Raw genomic sequence first — 13,515 nt, 5'->3', positions numbered from 1 at the left:
CAATTAGTTGCGATGGTTCAATGGTTGAACTGTTATCTCCAAAATCGATATTAGCAGCAAACGCCCCTTCGTCTTCAACAATCATGTTGTGCATGATGATGCAAGCTGTGATTATTTCAGTTAAACGATTACGATCCCAACCATACGCTGGACCTCGCAGCACCGCCCACCTTGCTTGAAGAACTCCAAATGCACGCTCAATATCCTTTCGACAACTTTCCTGCATTTGTGTGAAATAGACTTTCTTTTGCTCATATGGGTGCCTGATAGCTTTTACAAAAGTTGGCCAGTTGGGGTAAATACCATCAGCTAGGTAATAACCGAAGTTATATGCATTACCATTAATTGTATAATGGACATGTGGCATTCGACTGGATGTCATGGGGTCGAAAACTGGTGATCGGTGGAGCACGTTCACGTCGTTGTTTGTCCCTGGCATGCCAAAAAAGCATGCCAAATCCAAAGATCATACGTTGCTACAGCTTCTAGTATCATGGACGCTCGACCATTTCTGCCACAAAACTGACCACGCCATGCGGTAGGACAGTTCCGCCACTCCCAATGCATGCAATCTATAGAACCCAACATCCCTGGGAAACCCCTTGATTCGCTATGGTGCATGATGCGTGTTATGTCCGCTTCATTAGGAGTTCGTAGATACCACCCACTAAAGTATGCAATGATTCCTCGACAAAAATGCTGAAGGCATTCCCTAGCTGTGGACTCGCCAATTTGAATGTACTCGTCTACTGCATCAGAAGGTAACCCATATGCAAGTACCCGCATTGCCGCACATACTTTTTGGAGGGGACCTAGACCTGGCATACCAGTTGCGTCAACCCGTTGTGTAAAGTACGAATCCTGTTGTTGAAGTCCTTGCAAGATTCGGAGAAAGAGAGGCCTACTCATGCGGAACCTAATTTATGAACATAGAATATTAGTAAATAAAATGCAAATATCAAACCCTATTCGAATAACAAGTAGTGGGGTACCTTCTACGAAAGACGTGGGGTGGATACACTGGGTTCAGGGCGAAGTAGTGATGGTGGATAAGATTTTCTCCAGCAAAATGATCCCTTTGAATGACGCGGCGAGGCAAACGGGACCGTCGTCGGTGATGGCGTCTGGCCTCTATGTTGAGGGCAAGAAGATTGACAAGCATAAGTGTTTTGTCCTCACTATCACTCGAATCAGAATCGTGATCCCTATGCCTGTGAGACATACCGTGAAATGGCTAAATAGTTGAACTACTCAACTTTGTTGGTGCATATGTGAAGAGATGGATTCCATATTTATAGGGGAGAGGAATGCGGCTTCAGGGGGAAGCAAGTGCCTTCCGTCGAAAGCCAAACGTGGCTTTCGTTGCAAGACAAGTGCGGCTTGCCGCGCACGACAAGTCGAATTTGCTTTGACCGTACGCGTGGTTTCATATCTTGCATACGAATATATTCCAATACTTATGACGGAGCATAAGTTTTCACAAAATTATGCAATTACGAATTTACTGTAAACTACAATTTTGTTATATATTTTATGTGACATTTAATTGAAACATATTATTATTAATAATTCTATTATTTTGAATACAAGCGCAACATGTCGGACGTGTGCAAATAAATAAAATGAAAACAAAATTGAAGTTGGTTAAGTTAGTTATATGAAAATGTATATTTAGGGCCCGTTTGGCAAAGCTCCAGCTCCTGCTTCTTTAGCTCCAGATCCTGATCCTCGTGAGGAGTTGATCCTCCTGATTCTCCTAGAGAATCAAAATCATTTTTAAAACCGTTTGGCAAGTAAACTGATTCTTGTCTTCTGAAAGTTGGTGGTCTGTGGCGATTGTCTGTTTTACCCTTTGCAGTTCAACTTTGTTACAAACTAATAAGTAGGATGCATATACGGAAAAAAATTATGAAACAATAACATATAAAATATTCCTATCATAGTAGTGCATAAAATGGTCTCAAATGTTTAATCCATAAATTGGCTCGTTATGTTTTTGTCCAATGGCAATTGCGGGTAATTTCGATCAAAATTTAAGGGGAGGTCCATATTTGGTTGGTTGAGGAGCTGTTTTAAGGGAGGGTGGAGCATGTTTTTTTAGATCCCACCTTTCTTCACAAAAACGGCTCCCGATCTTTCGGCTCCACACGAGAATCAGTTTTAAAAAATACCCGTTTGGCACGACTCCTCCAGATCCTCGCTTAGAATCAGGAGCTAGAGCTGTGCCAAACGGGCCCTTAATGAGTAGAGGGATATATAGGGGAAACTTTAGGGGGAACGGTTGCAGGACGAGTGAATATAGGGGATGAAATCTTGCTGACGTGGCTGCATAGTAACATTTAGGGGGGAAAATTTAGAGGGAATGGTTGCGGCACCAGCGGCTCGCGCCCCGCCTCCTGCGGCTGCCCGGTGGCCCCCAGGCCGCCTCGCCCTCGCAGAGGACGCTGGCGACCGAGGTACGCAGCTAGCTACGTAGTGCGTCACGCGGGCGTTCTTTTGCGATTCGGAATCCACATGACAAGAGCACTGCGGCACTACCTAGCTGTTTGCCACTGCTCTCTAGCACTACGGTGTTCCATGGTGTGGTGGAGTGTCAAACATTCTGGTGCTGCGATCGCAGTTGCGCTCGTGGATGTCGTGACAATCACCGACCAGATATATAGTACTGCTGGCGCTTATTCCAAAAAATTGATCCTGTGCCGCTGTGTGGTCATCCCATTGTCAATGAGCGCAGTGTTTGGCAGAGCTTGGTTCTTAGGAAGGAAGGAGTACTAGGCAAGATAGTTTTTCATATCTTGAAATGATGCTGTCCAGTCACTTTAGGACACAACTGATTGCAAGTAGGAAAAGAAAACACGAATGCAATCTGTGTTTTTAAACCTTTTATTACTGTACACATTAGCATTACTGCACTATCACATTGAATAATCAGCACACTTCAGTAGGATGCCATTGGTCATGTGAGCTGTCAGCTGTGATTCTTGTCCTATTTGTTATGGACGGGATGCACAGTTCAGGTTTATTCTTGATTACTTCGTGTACTGTAGAAAAACTATACATGAAGGCAGAATGAAGAGAATGGTTAATGAGCTGTGGATAGTCAATTTATATCATGTCTCCATGGTCCACATTGGCCAGTCCTACAAGCTCTAATTGTGGGGTTCTATTTTTAATTCAAACCCATGAGGTTTTTAATTCTTATTTTTTAACCACTCAGTTTCCTCCTCCTGAGACTTTAGACGATGGATATCGTAACTAAAAGATCAATACCACTAGTCTGTCCACTTAGGTCATTCCTCAAATTGCTATGCAGCTTGCTATGTTTTCAAATTTTTACGTGAAACTATTTCCAATTTTTTAATATAAGTACATCTGGTCTGTTTGTCAACATCTTCAGGGGATGTATCCTGTTTAGCCACCATACCTTCTGATGTGGAAGCCACAGCCACATTTATTGCTAAAGCAGATGGTGTCACTGCTGGAATAAGCCTAGCAGATATGATATTTAACCAGGTTGCCCCATCTTTGAAGGTATCTACTTTGCATCTTTTCTGCCTTTTGAGTTTTGGAAAAGATCTGGTTCTCTAGATATTACAGGCAGTGTTAACTATACCAAGTGCACTTTGTTGACCGAATTTGCAGGTTGAATGGTTTGAAAGTGATGGAAATTATGTCCATAAAGGATTGCAGTTTGGAATAAAATGCATGTAAATTGTAGTCAGCCTACTTAAAATTAGAAATTGTTAATGCTTTTAAGTTTTAAGTGAAACCATTTCCCTCCTATCTCTACTAACTATTAAGAGAGGAGTGTAGACTGCCCCCGCCTCTCTACCCCGCCCGCCCGCGAACGCCAGGATTTTCGCCCCCCACCCCAGTCCTACTCGCCATCCACGGCGCAGCCCCCGCCCGGCGCTACCCAGTCCCGCTCGCGATCCCCGACGCCCGGCGCTACCGATGTAGCCCGCCCCGCCCGTGACCAGCACGGTCCTCCCCGCACTCGCGCCGAGCAGCGTCTTCTCCACCGCCATGGCAGCCTAGCGCGCGCAGCTTCCCTCCCGCAACCGCAAGCTGCTACCTACCTCCCCGCCTACCGGCACCGGCCTCCGCCTCCTCGACCATAGCGCGAGCCAAGGGAGGAGGAGGAGAGGAGGCCCTCTTCCCCGCGGGCGCGCGGATCTGGCTGGGGCCTGGAGGAAGCAGGCGGGGAACGTGGGGAGTGGTAATTTTACTAATTCATGTTAGCAGTGGCATATAGAGTAGTTAATTTCTCCAGATCAGATGTTCGCGGCCCCCAAATCGAGCCCTCGACAGCGCGAGACCTCTCCTCGCGGCGCCCAAATCCTGCCATGGTCGAGGGCTTCCTACCACGACTCCTTCCCTTCGCCGTGTGGCCTCGACAGTGTCGACAGCGCGCGACCTCCAAATTGTCGTCATCGCCCCGACATCGCCCTAGGTCGACGATAATCTGGCAGCCCACAACCCCGTCATCCCCGTCATCCCCCCTGGCGGCCAGATCCTTGTCCCACGAGGATGTCGTTGGTGAAGAAGCTCTTTGCGCCCCCAGCCCGGTGCGCAGATCGGCTGTTGGGGGAGAACTCCCCGGCGCCCCACAAGAGGAGACGAGATCACCGTCCGTATCTCCCCGCCCCCTCCCGATCGTCAAACCCACGCGAGCAACCCTAGCGCTAGCTCTCACTCCTCCCTCCGCAGTCGCCCCCTCCTCAGCGCGAGCCATAGCCGACCCCTCACCGGGTGCTCCCTCGTTGCGCTGTAGGCCGAGGTCACCATCGCCTCCTCCATGCTATCACCTTATCCGGCTTCGAGAGGATCTCTGATGAAGTCTCTCCGAAGGCCACAGGCTGTCCAACTATGGGGACCTCGTCTGAGGATTTGATCGAGGCGGCCGACGGCTCGGAGGTTGATTTGGCGTCCGCTTCCTCTCGACCTTCTCCCTGGCAACGTTTGCCCGGGCGTGGGCCAGGGTCATTGACGAGTTCACGTTTGCCATCACGATCGCCTTGGTCGTTTTGGGAGGCTAGGCGGTCTCTGCAACAATGTGTTCATGTCCATCTCTCTCGCCAGCATGTACGACAGGTGTGGCGAGATGGGCGAGGCTAAACTACAACCACAGTGATGTCGATCAGGTTGTGTTTCCTTATAGTTCTTGTGCTGCTGCCTGCGCAGTGTTGCGATTACTAAGGATGATATTAAGGTCTTTCTCGCGGTGCTGTCGAAATCTAGCACTGAGTTTCCTAATGCTGCCTGGTGGTACGAGGCTGTCTCTGCGGCTGTAGCCTCAATATTTGATTTATTTCACTGATTGCAAATTTGTAGGTGCAGTTGGTTGATTTATTTAACCGTTTGCAAATTTATAAGTGTCGTCGATTAACACATGTCGCTTGTTGCAGATTCCCTGGTAATGTTGTTGGCGTAAATATGCCTGCGTCATCAGCTCCTACGACAGCTACTCTTGCTCCTGAGGTTTGTTCTCTCTATCATAAGTCAAACGCGCTCATCTCTTTTTTATTTGTCTGTATCAATCTGTCATATAGGTCAAGCAATGGGGCAATGCTATTTAGTTTGATTTAGCGTGGTACATTTTTCATTGATTGGTTAAGAAAAATTCCAGTTGATTTATCTTTTGATTTCTAAATTGCATTAAGTATCAATATCTCCGTAATTGTGTGATTAATTAAATGCCAAGGATGCTCTATATTTAATGCTTCTTTTTTCAATCACTGTCTTCTGCTGATGTAATCTTTTGACAGGACACAGGGAAGATGACCAAGATCGCTGCTGCTATCATGAGTCTTTTGACCATGCATATAGCAACTAATCTGTCACTAAGCAAGTATATGACACTGCATTAGCCCATTATGACCTCAGTTCATCTCCCCAATGCGTTGTGTTGAATGAGCCACCTCAGAAAATGTCAGTGCCATGCCTTTCAGCATTCAACCAACCATCCATTGCTTATGCGCCATGCCTTTCAGCATTGAACCAACCATCCATTGCTTATTCAGAGTTCACATGGTTCTAGAATCCTGGATGCACCGACAAGCTGCAAAGTGTTTCCTTTTTTTTAAAAAAGAAAAGTTCAAGCTACTAGAGATCACGCCCATATGGTGGGTTGGGTCCCTGAGGACCTAACAAGAAATTGACTTCTGATTTCATTGAGCTATATCCATGCGGTGGGGCATCGGTTTTTATTTGTTTGTTTTCTGCATTTTGCATGACTTCATAATTTTGTATTGTAAACTAATTTACTTGGAGATAGACCTATTTTCTTGTATAAACCAACTACATTTTATGCTTGCCCTTTGGAGATACCAGGATCACTATGTACCTATCGTAAGTGCCAACTATTTATTTGTTTTTGGTGTAACTCATTTACTTCTTTTTTTCAGATTGGTAGTAAATGACAGATTAACACACCTGAGAGCTGCCAGGATCAACAACTTTCTTTCAAAATGCATCTGTTCATTCTTTTTTCTTTTGCATTTAGATTACCCTTTGTTTTGTGGTCTGTAAATACCACATGAGCATGAGCACATGGCCCTTATGTTTGAACGATTTCACATATTTTTATATAATATGTCTTTTTCATGCATATGTATCCCTACATATGCATGCATACAAATTATTTGGATAATTAAATCTAACTTGAGTGTATTCTGCTCTTCTTTCGCTATATAGAGATGAAATATGTGATAGAATTATCCATAAAAACATGGCTTGATCTGTCCGTTGTTGTTGTATATTGATCAAGAGAAGCAAGCTAGCTTCGATGAGAAGAGCAGAATGTTAGTTGGATGTGGTTTGGTCTTCTTTCACCTGGTGATCTCTTCTATCTTTAAATTATAATATGTTCTTGTGCTTTCAGTAACATATCGTTCTTTTCTCTAAAATAAATATTAATGGTTTTCAACTTATCCTGGCTTATTTGTATATGTAGGTTAGTGGTCAACTGTACTATGCTGCTACGATCTTTCAGGTACCGACATATTGTTGGTTTCCTATATGGATTATAGAATTATCCAGTTCAAGCATGCCTGGGTATTATAGATGCCCATTTGTGTTAGGACTTATTATGATGATCTCAACTTGGGAATAATTGCTAAACTTGTCTGGGCAACTTGGGATCATTACTTTTTAGACCCCACATTATATATTGAATTCCTTTATCACTTGTATCTATCATTTGTTTGCAAGCAGAGAGTTGGATTCTCTAGGGCATTTGATGCCACTCATGTGTCAATTCTTCTTATTACTGAAGGTACATGTGAACACTTTTGCATATGCTCTATTGAAATTTAACCTAAGTATTTTTCAACTTTAATATGATTTTTACACCCCAGAAAGGCATTTTGTTACTGATACAACTGCATGCTAGGGGAAGTTCACATGCATAGCTTCTATCCTGTGTTAGAGACAATCTGTAGTTTTATATGGCCCCTGATGTCCATTAACCAGACCTTGATCAGAGGTTGGTGACTAGATAGCATGTCACACCATAAAAAATTCCTTGCTTGCTTGCTTTAGTTGAGAAGGACATGCCTCGTGCAGGTTGAGTATTCGAAGCAGCCTCTCCGCATGTGTGGGAGGATGGCTTGCCTTGGTTTTTTTACTTCCCTAGACCTCATTCGTGTAGGATCCTCTAGCACCAGGTCTACCTTTTTTGCTTGCTTTGGCTGCTAAAGTTGTGCCCAGCTTTAAGGAGCAAATAAATTTGGAAAAAAACTCATTTCAACAAATAAAGTTGCTCTCAAATATCCATTTGCATGTTTGTTGCATTTTTTTTCAATTATTTGTTTAAGACTCTGTTGCATCATCACCAAGCTCTTGTGTTGTCCCCAATAGCATTTGTGATTCTGGTTCATTCATTCGTGTACCATGACAACAAATTAACTTGCAATAATGTCGTGTTCACCTTAAGGTTGTCAACATACATGCTTCTTGTGAAATATTTAGAACTTACTATGATGAATACCTTACTGCATAATCCATTAATATGCTGAAGCAACATTCCTCTTTAACATGGAAGGAATAAATATACTATTCTGAAGCTTAATGGCGTTGACACAATATCTGATAGACTTACTAGCTATACTGATAATTGACAGGTGCATGTTTCACATTTAATTTTTCTATTTTCATAGAACTAACACTATCTGAGTAACTTGTTGTTAAATTTGAGATATTAAGACATCAGGACGGATCCAGTCAACTTTTATTAAGGCATCTTCCTTCAGTATCACTTGTGTTGTTGCTGCACTGCTCCTACCCACTCCATCCGAGAATGAGAATATACTCTATCTAAATCGAATTGTTTATATGGACAATACTCATTATTATGTCTTTATTTATTGTAATTGTTTGATGTGGCTGAGAGGAGTTACTATTGAAGGGATCTTTCATTCTTTGAACTTCTAGCCACCTGGTATAGGATCCTAAGGACAACAGAGACTCCATCCATCCTTAGCAATGACCATGATCCATGTTAGCAAAACTAGATATATCCTGCTCTCAATCAATAATTCAGTATCAAGCAGTGGTTGTTGTCGCTGCTTCCTTCCAGTCTGGTGGTTATCTGAAGCAGCAATTCCTACACCTTCAACAACCTATGCAGTCTCCACAGGAGCAGTGCAACCTCAATCCACTATTGCAACAACAAATATGATAGCTTCTGCTGGTCATTCTATGTTTCTGTCATGTAAGTTTCAGGAAATAAATTTATTCAGTGTGGCAACTGAAAGAAAGCTCATACTATTTTAATGACTTGTGTGGAATGAGTTAAGTTTGTACCCGTGAATTGTGTTCAATGTTTTATTGATTCTTCCATCCTTATTCCATCTACTAGGTATATGTCGGTGCGTTATCACGAAATCAATATGATAAAATACATTGATATACAAAACATTAATTGGTTTTTATTGATTCTTCCATCCTTATTCCATCTATTATTCCATCTACTAGGTATATGTATATGACAGTGCATTATTATGAAATCAATATGATAAAAAATATTTATATACAAAATACTAATTGTTATTATGCACTTCTGTTGGCATCACTAATAGTGGATGTTTACATACCTAACTATATCTTTTAATGTATGTAAACATCCACTCTTAGTGTGTATGTAAACATCTACTCTTAGTGATGCCAACAAAAGTGTAGAATAACAATTAGTGTTTTTGCATATCAATGTATTTTATCATAATGCTTCTGCATTTCAATGTATCTTACTATTATATGTTGACTCCGTAGCAACGCACGGGCATGCACCTAGTCTTTGTATTAAGGGTGTGCCGGAGCATCATCATTGCTGAAAGGGTTGTGCTAATTTCATGCAGCGGATGTGTGGCATTGCGACCCTAACAAAGGTTATTTCTGCTCTTATTTACATGGTTAAGCTGTTTCTTGGATGAAATTGAACGTTTCTCCTTGTTTGTCTTATACTCATAGTCCTAGGGCCTTGTCTATGAAAGTCACTAGGCGCTCCTCGATTCTTTTATTGCTATGTCCAGCACATGAATAATAATCAATTTCCATCCATTTGAATACTTCCAGCCATAAAGGATTTTTGTTGCCTTGGAACTTACACCTGATATTGTTGCTTTATATTGCCACATTAGCTGTCAAATGCTAGCACTTCAGATTTTATATTTCACAATCCTCCTATCCTTTTAGTAGATCACATCATTATCGTTTGATATGTCAGTAAAGCCTCTGCTACTGTTCTGTGCAGGCTATATCCGATGCTGCCCGTCCAGCATGTATATTGGAGACAAGGAAAACCGCCCCTGGTTTACGTCGCATTGATAAGTGGGCAGTAAGCATACATTTTTTTATGTTGTTATTGTTCATCTCTTCTGGATGCTTTCTTAGTCCTCGTATTGCAATTTTGCCTGCCCTTGGTCTCACGTAGGTACTGATTGGTGGTGGAAAGAACCACAGGCTTGGTTTATTTGATATGGCTATGATAAAAGATAATCATATTTCTGTTGCTGGTGGCATTGCAAATGCAATGAGATCTGTTGATCAATTCCTACAGAAGGAAAAACTCAATTCCTGTCGAGGTAGGTACTTCTTTACTGACGCGCATGTTGACAAGGACAAACCTATGTGTCTAGGTATTGATATCTCTGTGGTTCACCTTCTTTGTTTAAACTGGTTTGGTTTCTTTCATGTTTTATTCGACCATATGTCCCACATATTCCCATAGGAAAAGAAAGAAAATCAGAAATCTTGACATAAGCCCTTTTTTAATAAATTAGGTCGAGACAAGGACAATTGAAGAAATGGAAGATTTGTTGAAGTACGCTGCTGAGAACAAAACTTCATTAACCCGTATAATGTTGGACAATATGGTTGTTCCTCTTGCAAATGGAGATGTAGATGTTTCAATGCTTAAAGATGCTGTTCAGTTGATAAATGATAGATTTGAGACTGAGGTATGCAGATTCAACTTTGCAAGGCTTACAGTTCTTATATGATGTAGTGTTGAAAGTGACTTGTTCCCTCTGTTATTGGAAGATTTGGGCGCTGTACGGTAGGTAGTAACATTTTCTTAGGAGGGTAGTAGTAGTACTCCCTTCATCCCAAATTAAATTTATTCCAACTTTCTTGGAGAGTCAAAATATCTCAAGGTTGACCAAATTGATATGATAAAATAATAATATTTATGATGTCAGATTATCAATTATATTTTCATAGTATATCTATTTTGATGTCATAAATCTTTGCAATTCTCTTTACGCCCTGTTTGGATCATTGGAATTGAATTCCATTCTAATAATAATAATTTAGGCATATATCAATTAAGCTAATTCGGTTTTATATAAAATATATTTGTATATTATTATTAGGAAGATGTTGAAGATATTTATGTGTTATATTTTTACTATAGAGGAGTGAGACGAAGAGTGTCATATAAGTTACAGAGTAGAAACAAATTCTACTACTGTATAAAATCATTTCCCATCTCCAACCCCATGAATTTGAGATAGGTTTATATCTGAACTTTGGAAAGTGGTGGAATATCAAATTCCAAACTAAATAAGTTACTTTAGTGAGTGAATTCCAATTCCTCTAAAATAAGGCTTATAGTTTTCGTCAAACCTGAGATATTTTGACTCCCGAAGAAAGTTGGAACGGTTTATAATTTTGAACGCAGAGAATAATACATTTGTTTTCTTCAGGCGTCTGGAAATGTGACAGTTGATACAGTAAAGAAAATTGGAGAATCGGGAGTCACCTATATTTCAAGGTACTATTTCGGACCTCCAACTGATTTAAGCTTGTATTTAATGGGACAGAGCCTGTCTGGTGTTTAGGTCTCTGATGTATATTTCAAACAAATTGATGCACAACTACAACCCCCCCTGCTGGAATCATTATTACAGTTAGTTCAACGGCTTGTTTGATTTGTTCCAGTGGAGCATTAACGCATTCTCTGAAGGCGCTCGACATCTCTCTCAAGATCGACACCGAGCTCGCTCTTCAGGTTGGAAGACGTACAAATCGTGCTTGACTCCACCGCGTTACGTTGTACAAGCGTTGCCCACATATCACAACCGGAATCCGAGCCTTTGCCGAGTGCCGACCGCTTTGCCGAGTGCCTTTTCTCGGGCACTCGGCAAAGACGGCTTTGCCGAGAGCCGCACTCGGCAAAGCTCGGCTCTCGGTAACGAGCGTCTTTACCGAGCGTAGGACACTCGGTACAGGTCCACACTCGGCAAATCCATGTTTGCCGAGTGTCAAACACTCGGCAAATGGGGCTCTCGGCAAAGGGCCGTCAGCGGCCGTCCCAAAGCTGACGGCCGTCAGTCTTTGCCGAGCGCCAACGGTTGGCACTCGGCAAAGATTCTTCTTTGCCGAGTGTCGCCCAGTTGACGCTCGGCAAAGAACTCTTTGCCGAGTGCCATCCCTAGACACTCGGCAAAGTATATTTTTATTTCTTTTATTTTGTCTCCCAAACTTTTTGTGGTATGTTCCTACACTATGTAGACCTACATGTATCATTTGTGGACAATTTTAACAGAGTTTCAATCGTTAGTAGATTTAGTTCGTTTATTTGAATTTCTTCGGAAAATTTAGATTTGAACTGCAGGTCACTCGAAACTTGGAAAACCGTGCATGAAAAAATGATATTCATGTTACTTAGCATAAGTTACGACCGATTCCAGGAGCGGACCAAAAACTTCGAGCAACATGCTCACTAAACATGGTCGTGAACTTGTCATCAACATGTTTAAAACTTGTATAAAACATAAACAAAGTCAGAAAATCTTGAAACTTGTCCACGTGTCATGATATCATATGTACAGGCTGCGATAAAAAATTGAAAAAATTTCGAGAAAACTATGAGGCGCTATGTGTACAAACCTAATAGATCCACATTGAAACTCTATGATTTCATGTGTAGTTCTCTTAGGTTTCTACACATAGTGTCTCACAACTTTGTCCAAACATTCTCAATTTTTTATCACAACCTGTACATATGATATCATGACACGTGGACAAGTTTCATGATTTTCTGACTTTGTTTGTGTTTTATACAATTTTTAAACATGTGGATGGCAAGTTCACGGCCATGTTTAGTGAGCATGTTGCTCGAAGTTTTCGGTCCGCTCATGGAATCGGTCTAAACTTATGCTAAGTAACATGAATATCATTTTTTTCATGCACGGTTTTCCAAGTTTCGAGTGACCTGCAGTTCAAATTTGAATTTTCCGAAGAAATTCAAATAAACAAACTAAATCTACTAGCTATTTCAAACTCTGTTAAAATTGTCCACAAATGATACATGTAGATCTACATAGTGTAGGAACATACCACAAAAAGTTTAGGAGACAAAATAAAAAAATACAAATATACTTTGCCGAGTGTCTAGGGATGGCACTCGGCAAAGTCGCCTTTGCCGAGTGCTAGATGTGTGGCACTCGGCAAAGAGGTAGTAAAGAACCTTTGCCGAGTGCCGCAACGGGGGACACTCGGCAAAGAACTCTTTGCCGAGTGCCGCTGATCTGGCACTCGGCAAAGAATATTTTATAATTTTAAAAAAAACTTTGCCGAGTGCCGGATCACGGGCACTCGGCAAAGAAACTAACTTTAACCGGCCGCGCGGCCGGCTTTCTTCTTCCTTCTGCTTTGCTTCTTCTTTCTTCTTCCTTCCCGCGCCTCACCGCCGCCCGCCTTCCCACGCCTCACCGCCGCCCGCCTCACCGCCGCCGGCCTCCCCACGCCTCACCGCCGGCCGCGCCCGGCCGCCCGCGCCCGGCCGCCCGCGCCCCACCGCCACCGTTCGCCCGCCTCGCCGCCGCCCGCGCCCCACCGCCGCGCCCCACCGCCGCCGTTCGCCCGCCTCACCGCCGCCCGCGCCCCACCGTCCGCCCGCCCACGCGCCGTCGTCCGCCCGCTCGCCTCCGGTACGTAAGTTTATCACATGTTTATTAGACTTGTAATGCCACACATTACATGTTTCCTAAGTCATTGTGACAGTGCATTTGT

At 42.7% G+C, this 13,515-nt stretch overlaps 1 pseudogene; it reads left to right on the top strand.

Moving 5' to 3' along the window:
- Positions 1-2,362: 2,362 nt before the first annotated feature.
- LOC103634284 (nicotinate-nucleotide pyrophosphorylase [carboxylating], chloroplastic-like) lies at positions 2,363-11,568 on the top strand (annotated as a pseudogene).
- Positions 11,569-13,515: the final 1,947 nt, after the last annotated feature.

Source organism: Zea mays, chromosome 7 (assembly GCF_902167145.1).
Source record: "Zea mays cultivar B73 chromosome 7, Zm-B73-REFERENCE-NAM-5.0, whole genome shotgun sequence".
Classification (NCBI taxonomy): domain Eukaryota; kingdom Viridiplantae; phylum Streptophyta; class Magnoliopsida; order Poales; family Poaceae; genus Zea; species Zea mays.
Note: the sequence above shows the minus strand (reverse complement) of the source record. Positions and strands in the feature narration are given on the sequence as shown.